Raw genomic sequence first — 10,934 nt, forward strand, 5'->3', positions numbered from 1 at the left:
GCACCGGCCAGGGTAGAGGCCGCCTGCGAGAGCGGAGCTCAGCAGAGACAGCGTCAGGAGGAAGGAAATACATGCCCATTGCCTTGTCATAAGGAAAGGAGAGTGACAGCATTCCTGTCACAGAAGGAGCCTTTTATGCTGGACAAACAAAGCAGTGAATGATTAAAAACAGGAAACTGGGGAAGGTGGGTTTTTTAGTTTACTGAAATATACCAAGGAAAACATTACTGATATAAATTTGCACCATTCATAAAAAAAAAAAAAAACTTTATAAGAACCCTATTAGATAAACAGATACAGAGGAGGAAGATTTTCTATCACATCGCTCCTGCTTTAGCCGAATTAAGATAAATAAACGATAACAGTGAATGAGTGAATCTTTGCTTTCTCTTCTCCCTCCTTCTTCTCTTGCTGTAATGCATTATGAACAATCTCATTTTCTAAAGAAATGATAAAATGTATGAATAGAAGAAAAGCCAAACACAACCATCTCCCTTTTCTGCTTCAAGAAGTTACTTAACAAGCTTTCTACAATTACGGAATTCTGAAGAATCATCTGATCTCCGTTTTGAATTTCGGCTCCTGTCCCCTTTCTCTTATCTGTAAGTCTGATATAAATAAGATCTGATGAAGTGTTAAAGGCATTTTACATTCTTGAAATACTGAAAACCATGTAGCTTGTGTATATCCTCCTCTTAACCTTTATCACAATTACTATAACATTGGTATCTTCACGATTCAATTTTCAGGACTATAATATTGAGAAAAAGGATATTCATACAATTTTAAATCTTTGGAATTCTCTCGAGTTTATTACTTTATACACACACATATATATTATATATATATATAATATATATATATATATATATATATATATATATATATATATATATATATATACATATATATATATATATATATATATAATTAGATAGATCGAAATACATACATATATTTATGCATATATTCATTTTTATATGTATATATAGAGAAAAAAACATACATATACATATATTTAAGCATGTATGGATATATGTACACACACACATCCACACACACACATATATGTGTGTACAGAGAAATAGAACGGGTGAGAAATGGAGAGAGACAAATGGGTAAATAGGCAAATAGATATATTAGCGTTTTATGCATATCACTTGACTATATACTCATCCATACGTATATGTGTTTGCGAATACTTGCACGTGTGTCTGTGAGTCACATTGGGCATGTTTTCTTTAAACAATCTTTAGAAAACCAATTTCTAGGAAGTTTGGAGACGTCTACCAGAAGGAAGGTGCATTCGGGCGAGTCCTGATTTCATTTTATTATCCATAATTGACACAAAATAAAATTAACTACGAGTAGATTGCATGAAATCCAGACTGAACTGTTTTAAGGCCATTATCATTCAGTACTTGATTCATTGTTATTTCGCTTTCTAAATTATACCCCTTCATCCCTGGCACGGGTTAATAGCAATATTATTTTTTCAATATACTTTTTTTTAGATCAATCAAAGATTTGTGGTAATCTACGTCCTTTCTTTTTGCATAACATATATCCTTTCAGATTTTTTTTCTGTAAAAGTGAATAGTTTGTATAATCTATTTTCTTTTGAAAACTTAACACCAAATATATTCAGAATTACAGTTTGGTTTTTGAATGGCTAGGAATGCTAGTTTTGAATCAAGGAACACATTCCTAACCTAAAGGGTCTTCAGAGGTGCCTATTTCTCCAAGTGGCACTTGTTGATTTGATTGAAAATATAACCACTTTATTCAGTCCACGCATCTTCACTTAATATTATCCATTACTGGAATGAAACATTTTTTTTACTTTATAGTTTTTCATTTGGTACGAAATGTTTGGTTGGTAACAAACAACAACAACAAAATCAGTGTGTGATGTGCAGTGACACATGGACATTACATTGAATTTTTCATCATAGTTGGTTTGAAAAAAAAATTCTGTTTGAAACTCCATTTATTGCAAAGGAAATTTTGGTCGGCAACAGAATAGGAACATTTCACCATTTCAGCGAGTGTTGTGCACTTGGCGGACACACAGTCTGCGTCACCATCTTCGTGAGCGTGTGAACGTTGGTTCTGTATCGAGGAACATATTCCGTGCTCGTCGTCACGCTCGTCTCCTCGATGCTCTCCACCACCTGCTGGGTCTCCAGCTGACTGACTGTCCAGGTGAGCGTCGAAAACTCGGTCTCCTGCAGGGTAAGCGTGATATCGGCCAGGCGCGTCTGGACCTCCGTCACGGTGTCAAACTGGGTCTCGAGCACGGCCACGGTTTCCACGAGGGTGTGGTAGTTGGTTGCCGTTCGTGTGGCCACGTCGAGGACGGTCTCGGTGAGTCTGTTGGTGACGGTCTCGATCTGCGTCACCGTCTGTGGCACTGAGTCTCGACCAGCTGGACCTCTGTGACGGTGGCATTTGGCGGGGGGACCAGTGACGGTGTGGATGTGGGTGGCAGTGACGGGCAGTGTGGTTGTCTGGTAAACGGTCTTGAGATGAACGTGCGTAGCGACCAACGGTTGCTCAAGGACCTCCAAGTACGTGGCTTGTATCACTTTGTCTTCATACTGCACCTCCTGCTTCAAGGGACACACTAGCGGCCTGTTCTCGTAATAGAGTCCCACAGAAACCTGAACCAACACCAGCACGCACAGAGCTGAAATCTTGAACATGGTGCTTTGTGTGTTACTGTGATTTGGAATTGTGTAGCGTGCAAGTTAGTGCGTGTGGTTTTATACGCTCACGTTGATGTAGAATGTTTTTTTTGGGAATGGGGTCACGTGATCCTCGCACCTCCACTAACTTACGGGTCGATAACCAAGTATCGGAACATATATCTGTAAACAAATTTATTGAGTCTATATTCTGCAGAATGTGTCTTATTGAACCAAATAAATGCAACTTAAGCTTAGTAAATCATCGAGGAAGGAATACCATAAATACAGAGCCGCACTCAGGAATTCCATAAGAGATCAGCCGTTTATTCTTTAAGAGAACATGAAACCTTACGTCAAGAATGCAACATTTAAAAATTAGAGTATATGCATTAAGTTTGCATTATAAACAAACCTTCAAAATGACATAATACCCTGTATGAATTTTAAGTAATAGACATAAAAGTATCACACTTTTGTTTATATGTAAATACATATACATATACACTAATATATACATATGAGTATGTGTATGTATATTCATCTATACATATATATTATATATATGTATACGTGTGTGTTTTGTGTATTTGCATATGTACATATCTATATATCCATTTATATGACATACATGTGTATATATAGTGTATATACAATCATATATATATCTAGACACTATATATATATATATATATACAACATGCCTTTGTGTATATATATGAATATATATACTATATATATATATATATATATATATATATATATATATATATATATATATATATATATATGTGTGTATACAGTATGTATATGTGTATATATAATACACACACACATACACATACACACACACACACCACACACACACACACTCACACACACACACACACACACACACACACATATATATATATATGTATGTATATATATATATATATATATATATATATATATATATATATAATATATATATATATATATATATTATATATATATATATATATATATAATATATGTATATACACATACATGTAGCTTTGGTATAAATACATAAAAACTGTATATATGTATATAAATACACACAGATATACATATATACTATATACTTTATGTGCATATAGGGTACATAGCGTATATATCCCTATTTATACACACAGGCATGCCTCTCTATATTAAAATATACATATACAGTTTATGTCTATATATCTATATATATATATATATATATATATATAATATTATATATATAATATATATATATATATATATATATATATGAGTATACACGTACATACTGTAAATAACATGTATGTCATCTATATGTATTTATAGGTATTATATAATACTCTATCACACACACAAAAACCACATGTATGTGTATAGACATATATACAATACACAGACACATACACACACCCACATATACGTACTGTGTGTATTTTGTATATATAATCTATATACATTTATTAGTATATGTATATATGTGTGTTATGTACACGCACATATGTATACATACATATTCATGGCAGCAATTCTTGTAGGCACTTGTCTTTCCGTCCTGACACGATGTAAAAGGGGAATCAATTGGGGGGGGGGCGTCATTAATTAGGTCGAGGGTTTCTTGACCTTTCTGAGCAGCGACCCTCGCGCTCTCGCCTGCCACGCAAGGGGGACTCATATCCTTAAAAACTGTAATCTATATAACATATCTCATGGCTGTCTAGATTTTTTTGAATGCGAAAGTGTCAAAAGTAATAACAGGCAGTGTATTTATTATTCTATTGTCATTTTTTTTTTTATGTTGTTGCAATGTATATTTCACATATTATAAATATATATTTCCCAGTATATATATAATATATATTTTATATAATATATTATATATATTATATATAATAATATATATATATATATGTATATATATATATATATAAAATATATATATATATATATATAATATTATATTATATATATATATATATATATATAAATGATACTAATAATTCCCCTGTCAAAGTTCAAACCACGTGATCGACACTCATGTATCCCGAGGTTTCCTGCTTTGAACGAAGTTGGTTTTCCCTTTACAAGAACTGGATTGTTGTTCCTCGGCCTTAAGCTGCTGTGCGGGTTTTTCTTTTTGGAATTTTCCTTTAGCTCTAAGGAGAGTCGTTCTATAGCATTTTCCTTTTCTTTTTAACGTGATTACTAGGCTCTTCGGCATTGTTTCGTTGATTTATTTCTATATACAGCGAGGTTAACTTTCTTATCAACAAAAAGAAGTACGTAGGATACTCTTTGGGTTTAATCGAATTAAGGAACGGACTGCCTCCATCTGTAACAAACAAACAAGATGTGGTCGACTAAGTGTTCCAAACGCAGCAACTGACTGGTCAACATAGTCATTGCAAAGGGGAGCAAATGATGAAAGGAAGTACGGCTTTAGTAAGAAGGAAATACAATATCCATAAAAACAAACGAAGGGTAATTAAAACAAAAATATGAACAAAACAAAAAATAAAAAAAAGCATATTTTAAAAGTGCAATGGATTCTTTCTTTTCTAAACTTTTACTTTTCCATTTTTATTTTAAATTTCCCCCACTAATTGTGCATCATATTTTCATATAGAAACATTATACTATAAAACTTTGTCGTGTCCTTTTGATGGTGAAAGGAAACATCTAATTGTAGAACAGTTCTTTAAGTAAAATTTCATCTTTACATAATGAATTCAAACGGTATTGAAATATAATTCTAATTTAGTGTCCATAATTGATCTTGGGTTGGTAACACTTGGAAAACGTACTCGTGGTCTGTAACGGTGACCTTTCTTTTCCAGCTGAAGATCTTTGAAACTCGTGACCGTCTGGGTCTGGAACACCACGAAGGTGTGGCGAGTGGTCTGAGTGACAAAGTGAGGCACGTTTCTCGGTCTCGGTGACCATGCCAGCTGAGTGTCCGTGACGGAGGAGATTTGGAGAAGGCCGTCTCCAGGCTGAGCCGCGTCACCCGTGAGCGTCTTGGTGTCCAGTTGTATCGCCTTTCTGCGTGAGGGTCCTGTCCCCACGGCAAGCTCGCTGGCCAGAAGCTGCACGGTCTCGGTGAGGACGGTGGTGGTTCGGGCGAGGGCCCACTTGGTGTGGGAAGGCCGTTGCGGTGCCCCAAGCCACTTGAGTGACTATGGAAGGGTGGGGCGTGATCGTGACTTGCAAGGTCTGTGGTAAGTCGGCCTTTCCACCAACAGGCTGTTGACCTTTACGTCTTGGTGTTCGTTTTGCAGGTCCAGCGTGGTTGTTTGCTCAACAACGGGCTCCACGGTGGTTCTGGTAAGAGTGATTTGCTCGGTTCGAGGCTGGCACGCGGCGGCGGATGGAGGGTAGAGGCGCCTGCGAGAGCGGAGCTCAGCAGAGACAGCGTCAGGAGGAAGGTATACTGTCCATTGTCTTGTCAGAAGGAAAGGAGAGTGACAGCTTTTCCTGTCACAGAAGGACCCTTTTTTATGCTGGACAAGCAAACCAGTCAATGATCGGTTAAGAACAGGGGAAACTGGGGAAGGTGGGAGAGAGGGAGACGGAAGACGATGGCACGTGCTCATTTCACTTTTTTTTTCTTTCTTTCTTTGTTTTGTCTAAGGTTTACTGAATATGTGCTAAGAAAGCATGGCTGATGTGAATTTGCACTGTTGATTAGAAACACCTTTTATAAGAATGATTTAAAAGATATAAAAAAACAGGTTTTACACAGACGAAGAGGGGTTTGCTATCACATACCTTCTGTTTTAGCCGAACTAGTATATTTCATATAAACTTTGACAATAAAAGAGTTTTAATTTCTTTGCTGTTTCATTTAATTCTTTTTTTCTGTAACGCATTATTTTTTACAGAAATTATAAAATGAATGAACGCAAGACAAGGAAAATATCAAAGATTTTTACAATTACGGAATTTTGAAGAATCATTTGATGTTTGTTTTAAGTTTCAACTTTTGTTGCTTTTTTTCTTATTTGTAAATCTTATGTCAAAGATCTGATCAAATGTTAAAAGAATTCACTGCATATTAAGATACTGGAAATAATCATGTAGTTTATCCCTATCCATCTTAAAACCCTTTATTACAGTTTTACTATAAAGTTCGTTTTTTCGATATCTTCACGATACAATTTTCAGGACTACAAAAGCGAAAAAGGGGCATTCACAAAAAATTTAAACCAATGGAATTCTCTGGAGTTATAGTTATATATTGTTAGTTAGTTAGTTAGTTTTATATATGTGTGTGTCCCGTGTGTGTATGTGTATAAATAAATAAATATATATATATTATATATATATAAAAATATATATATATATATATGTATATATATATATATATATATATATAATATATAAAATATAATATATATAAAAATAAAATATATATAGTTTTGATAGATATACATCCATACATTTTATATACGTGTGGATATATGTACACGCACTAAACACACCCACACATACACGCGCACACACACACACACACACACATACACCATATATATAGAGTCAAAGTCAAAGTCAAAGTCAAACACTTTTTTTCCAATAAATTACAATGGTTATTCTTTACATAAATACATTTATATTTACTTCTGTGTATTTAAGAGGTGTTCTTTTAATTTCGTTTTAAAATTTAAAAAAGCTGTTAATGTCTCTTATATTATCTGGTAAACATGTTCCATATCTTGGGTCCACGTTTTTTCCATTTTTACGTGCCCCTGTATAGGTATTCGATCTCTTAACAAAAAGGGAATTTACTTGACGTGTCTGGACACCTGATGTGTTTCCCTACGGTTTGGTAAAGGCATTAAACATTTTGGATAATTCCCATGAATGATTTTGTAAATGAATACCACATGTGTCATAGCTGCATTTAGAATTACTTTCAACCATTTCAAATTTTTTATGTGTGGGGTGATGTGATCAAAATTTTTCTGGGTTTTTACCTAGTGCTACTCTGGCAGCAAAGTTTTTTTTAATTTTTGCACTTTTGCATCTGGGTCCTTGTAGCCGTCCCCAAATGTTTTAACAATAGTTGATTATGCTTAGAGCTAGAGTTTGCACAACCATGATTCTAGTTTTAGTAGTGATTTGATTTTTTATGTTTATTAAGATATTTTCAGGGTACCCACTACCCTCCTGTGTATTTTGTCAAAAATGTGGCTCAAATGTCATGAAGCTGTCTAAGTGTACTCCTAGATTATTCACTGAAGTGCTCGGTTTAATGAGCAGCCTTCAAAATTCTATGATTGTGTCATTGGGAATTCTAGCTTGTTCTGCCGACTACCTATGAATATACATTTAGTTTTATGTGGGTTTAGTTTAAGGCCATTTTTGTCAAAAAAATAAAATTTTGCTTGTGTAAGAGTATGTTGAGTGTTTCTTATTAACCCTGTTTAGGTTGTTTACTGAGTCACTATGAAGAAACTGTGAATCATCGGCGTACTGCACTAAAAGACAGTTAGGGGTATTGTTGATAAATCATTTATGAAATTGTAAATAGGATGACCTAAAATAGAGCCTTGCGGAACACCAAAAGGTAATTGTGTTTTGAGACATATCATTATTGATTCTTAACGATTGGGTCCTTGGATCAAATAACTTTTAAACCAAAAGGTATCAAAATTTTTGATTTACTAATTTGTTAAGGAGAATATCATGGTTGACAGTAAACAAAAGCCTTAGAAAGGTCGCATAATGTGAGCAAATTTACCTGATTTTTGTCTATGTTATTATAAAAATTTTATCAGTAATTTGCAGTAAAGCTGTTTCAGTAGATAACCTATTTTTTAAACCATGTTGTGTTTTAGATAATAAATCATTGGCCTCCAGGAAACTCGTCAGTTGATTTGCTTATAATTTTTTCAAGAATTTTGGATAAGATAGGGAGTATAGTAATAGGGCGATAATTATTGACATCGTCTATATCCCCCCATTTGAAAATTGGTGTTACTATACCATGTTTTCCAAAGCGACGGAAAGACACCAGTAACAAGAGAGGTGTTAATAATGACCGTCAGATAATGTACAGTTGCAGGTAGACTATCTCTGATAAAGCGCAAAGCAATGCCGTCTGCTCCTACAGCATTTGTTTCGCGAAGATGTTTTATTAATAAAATGATTGTTTTTTTATGTTCACTGGTTGTGGTCTGAAAAATTAGTTGTAAGCCTTGCCCGATCTATGTTTTGTTGTAACTTTTTGAAGCAATTGTGCCCCATAAGTTAGTTTCCATTTTTGAAAAAAAGTCATTAAAATGGTCGGTTCTTTGGATGGGCCTTATGCAATCATTAGTGAGGTACTTTTGTGAGGCACTAGTGTTTTAACAAATTTTTCCCTGTTTTTATTAGAGTTGTCCCCTTTTATTCTGTGATTTTTTTCTTGAAATAATTTCTTTTTGCACGTTGAATTGAGAGATAGAGAGATAAAAAAGGTAGGCAGATAGACATAGTGTGTATACAGATTACGTGATTTTTGTCCTCATGCATACGTATAGTGTATGCGAATACTTGCACGTGTGTCTGTGAGCCACACTGGGAACGTTTTTTCCCTCAAATAATCTTTAGAAAACCATTTGAACTTGAATACTATCAATTTCTAGGAAGTCTGGAGACGTCTGCCGGAAAAAGGTGCATTTGGGCGAGTCTTGCTTTCATTTCATTATCCATAATTGAGACGAATAAAAATGAATCCGAGTAGAGTGGATGAAATCTAAACTGAACTGCAATAAGGCCATAGTTATTCAGTATTTGTTTACTGTTATTTCGCTTGCTAAATTATACACCTTCATCCCTGGCACAGGTCAGTTTTTAGGTCAATCAAAGATTTGTGGGAATCTACGTCTTTTTTTCATATTATATATTTTCATAGTATTTCTTTAAAAGTGAATAATTGTTTGTATGATTAATCTTCTTTTGAACTCCCAAAAAGAAATATGCAGTTAACTTTTTTCTAGTTTAACGTTACATTTTTTTGTTCTCTGTAAGTATAGAAATGCTAGTCTGGCATCAAGGGACCTTGTGTGTGTTCAGGTGTTTATCTCTGCAAGTAACACATGTTGATTTTTCTTGAAAATATAATCACTTATTTAGTCCACGCATATTCACTTAATATAATCTATTTATCTAGAATGAAGAATGTATTCCAGCTTTAGTCATTTATTTGGCAAGAAATGTTTCGCTGCTAACAAAAAAAAAAAAAAAAAAAAAAAAAAAATCACAAAATCAGCGTATGATGTTTACTTGGCGGAAAGGCATTCTTTTGAATTTTTCATCACAGTCAATTTAGTTGGGTTGAAAAACAAAATTCTTCTTTATTCTAACTCAATTTATTGTCAAGAAAAAAGTTTGGTCGGCAACAGAATATGAACATTTCACCATTTCAGCGAGTGTTGTGCACTTGGCGGACACACAGTCTGCGTCACCATCTTCGTGAGCGTGTGAACGTTGGTTCTGTATCGAGGAACATATTCCGTGCTCGTCGTCACGCTCGTCCTCCTCGATGCTCTCCACCACCTGCTGGGTCTCCAGCTGACTGACTGTCCAGGTGAGCGTCGAAAACTCGGTTCTCCTGCAGGGTAAGCGTGATTATCGGCCAGGCGCGTCTGGACCTCCGTCACGGTGTCAAACTGGGTCTCGAGCACGGCCACGGTTTCCACGAGGGTGTGGTAGTTGGTTGCCGTTCGTGTGGCCACGTCGAGGACGGTCTCGGTGAGTCTGTTGGTGACGGTCTCGATCTGCGTCACCGTCTGTGGCACCTGAGTCTCGACCAGCTGGACCTCTGTGACGGTGGCATTTGGCGGGGGACCAGTGACGGTGTGGATGTGGGTGACAGTGACGGGCAGTGTGGTTGTCTGGTAAACGGTCTTGAGATGAACGTGCGTAGCGACCAAGGGTTGCTCAAGGACCTCCAAGTACGTGGCTTGTATCACTGTTGTCTTCATACTGCACCTCCTGCTTCAAGGGACACACTAACGGCCTGTTCTCGTAATAGAGTCCCACAGAAACCTGCACAACACCAGCACGCACAGAGCAGAAATCTTGAACATGGTGCTTTGTGTGTTACTGTGATTTGGGATTGTGTACGTGCTAGTCTGATGTGCAAGTTAGTGCGTGTGTTTTATACGCTCACGATGATGCAGAATGTTTTGGGGAATGGGGTCACGTGATCCTCGCACCTCACTAGTCATGGGTCGATAACCAAGTCTCTGAAAAGCTTGT

At 35.8% G+C, this 10,934-nt stretch overlaps 2 pseudogenes; both read right to left on the minus strand.

Annotated features, from left to right (window-relative positions):
* Positions 1 to 2,014: 2,014 nt before the first annotated feature.
* LOC119568999 lies at positions 2,015 to 2,705 on the minus strand (annotated as a pseudogene).
* A 7,381-nt stretch (positions 2,706 to 10,086) lies between these two features.
* On the minus strand, positions 10,087 to 10,762 carry LOC119568998 (annotated as a pseudogene).
* Between the last annotated feature and the right edge of the window lie 172 nt (positions 10,763 to 10,934).

The sequence above is a fragment of the Penaeus monodon genome, unplaced genomic scaffold, assembly GCF_015228065.2.
Source record: "Penaeus monodon isolate SGIC_2016 unplaced genomic scaffold, NSTDA_Pmon_1 PmonScaffold_12063, whole genome shotgun sequence".
Classification (NCBI taxonomy): Eukaryota; Metazoa; Arthropoda; class Malacostraca; order Decapoda; family Penaeidae; genus Penaeus; species Penaeus monodon.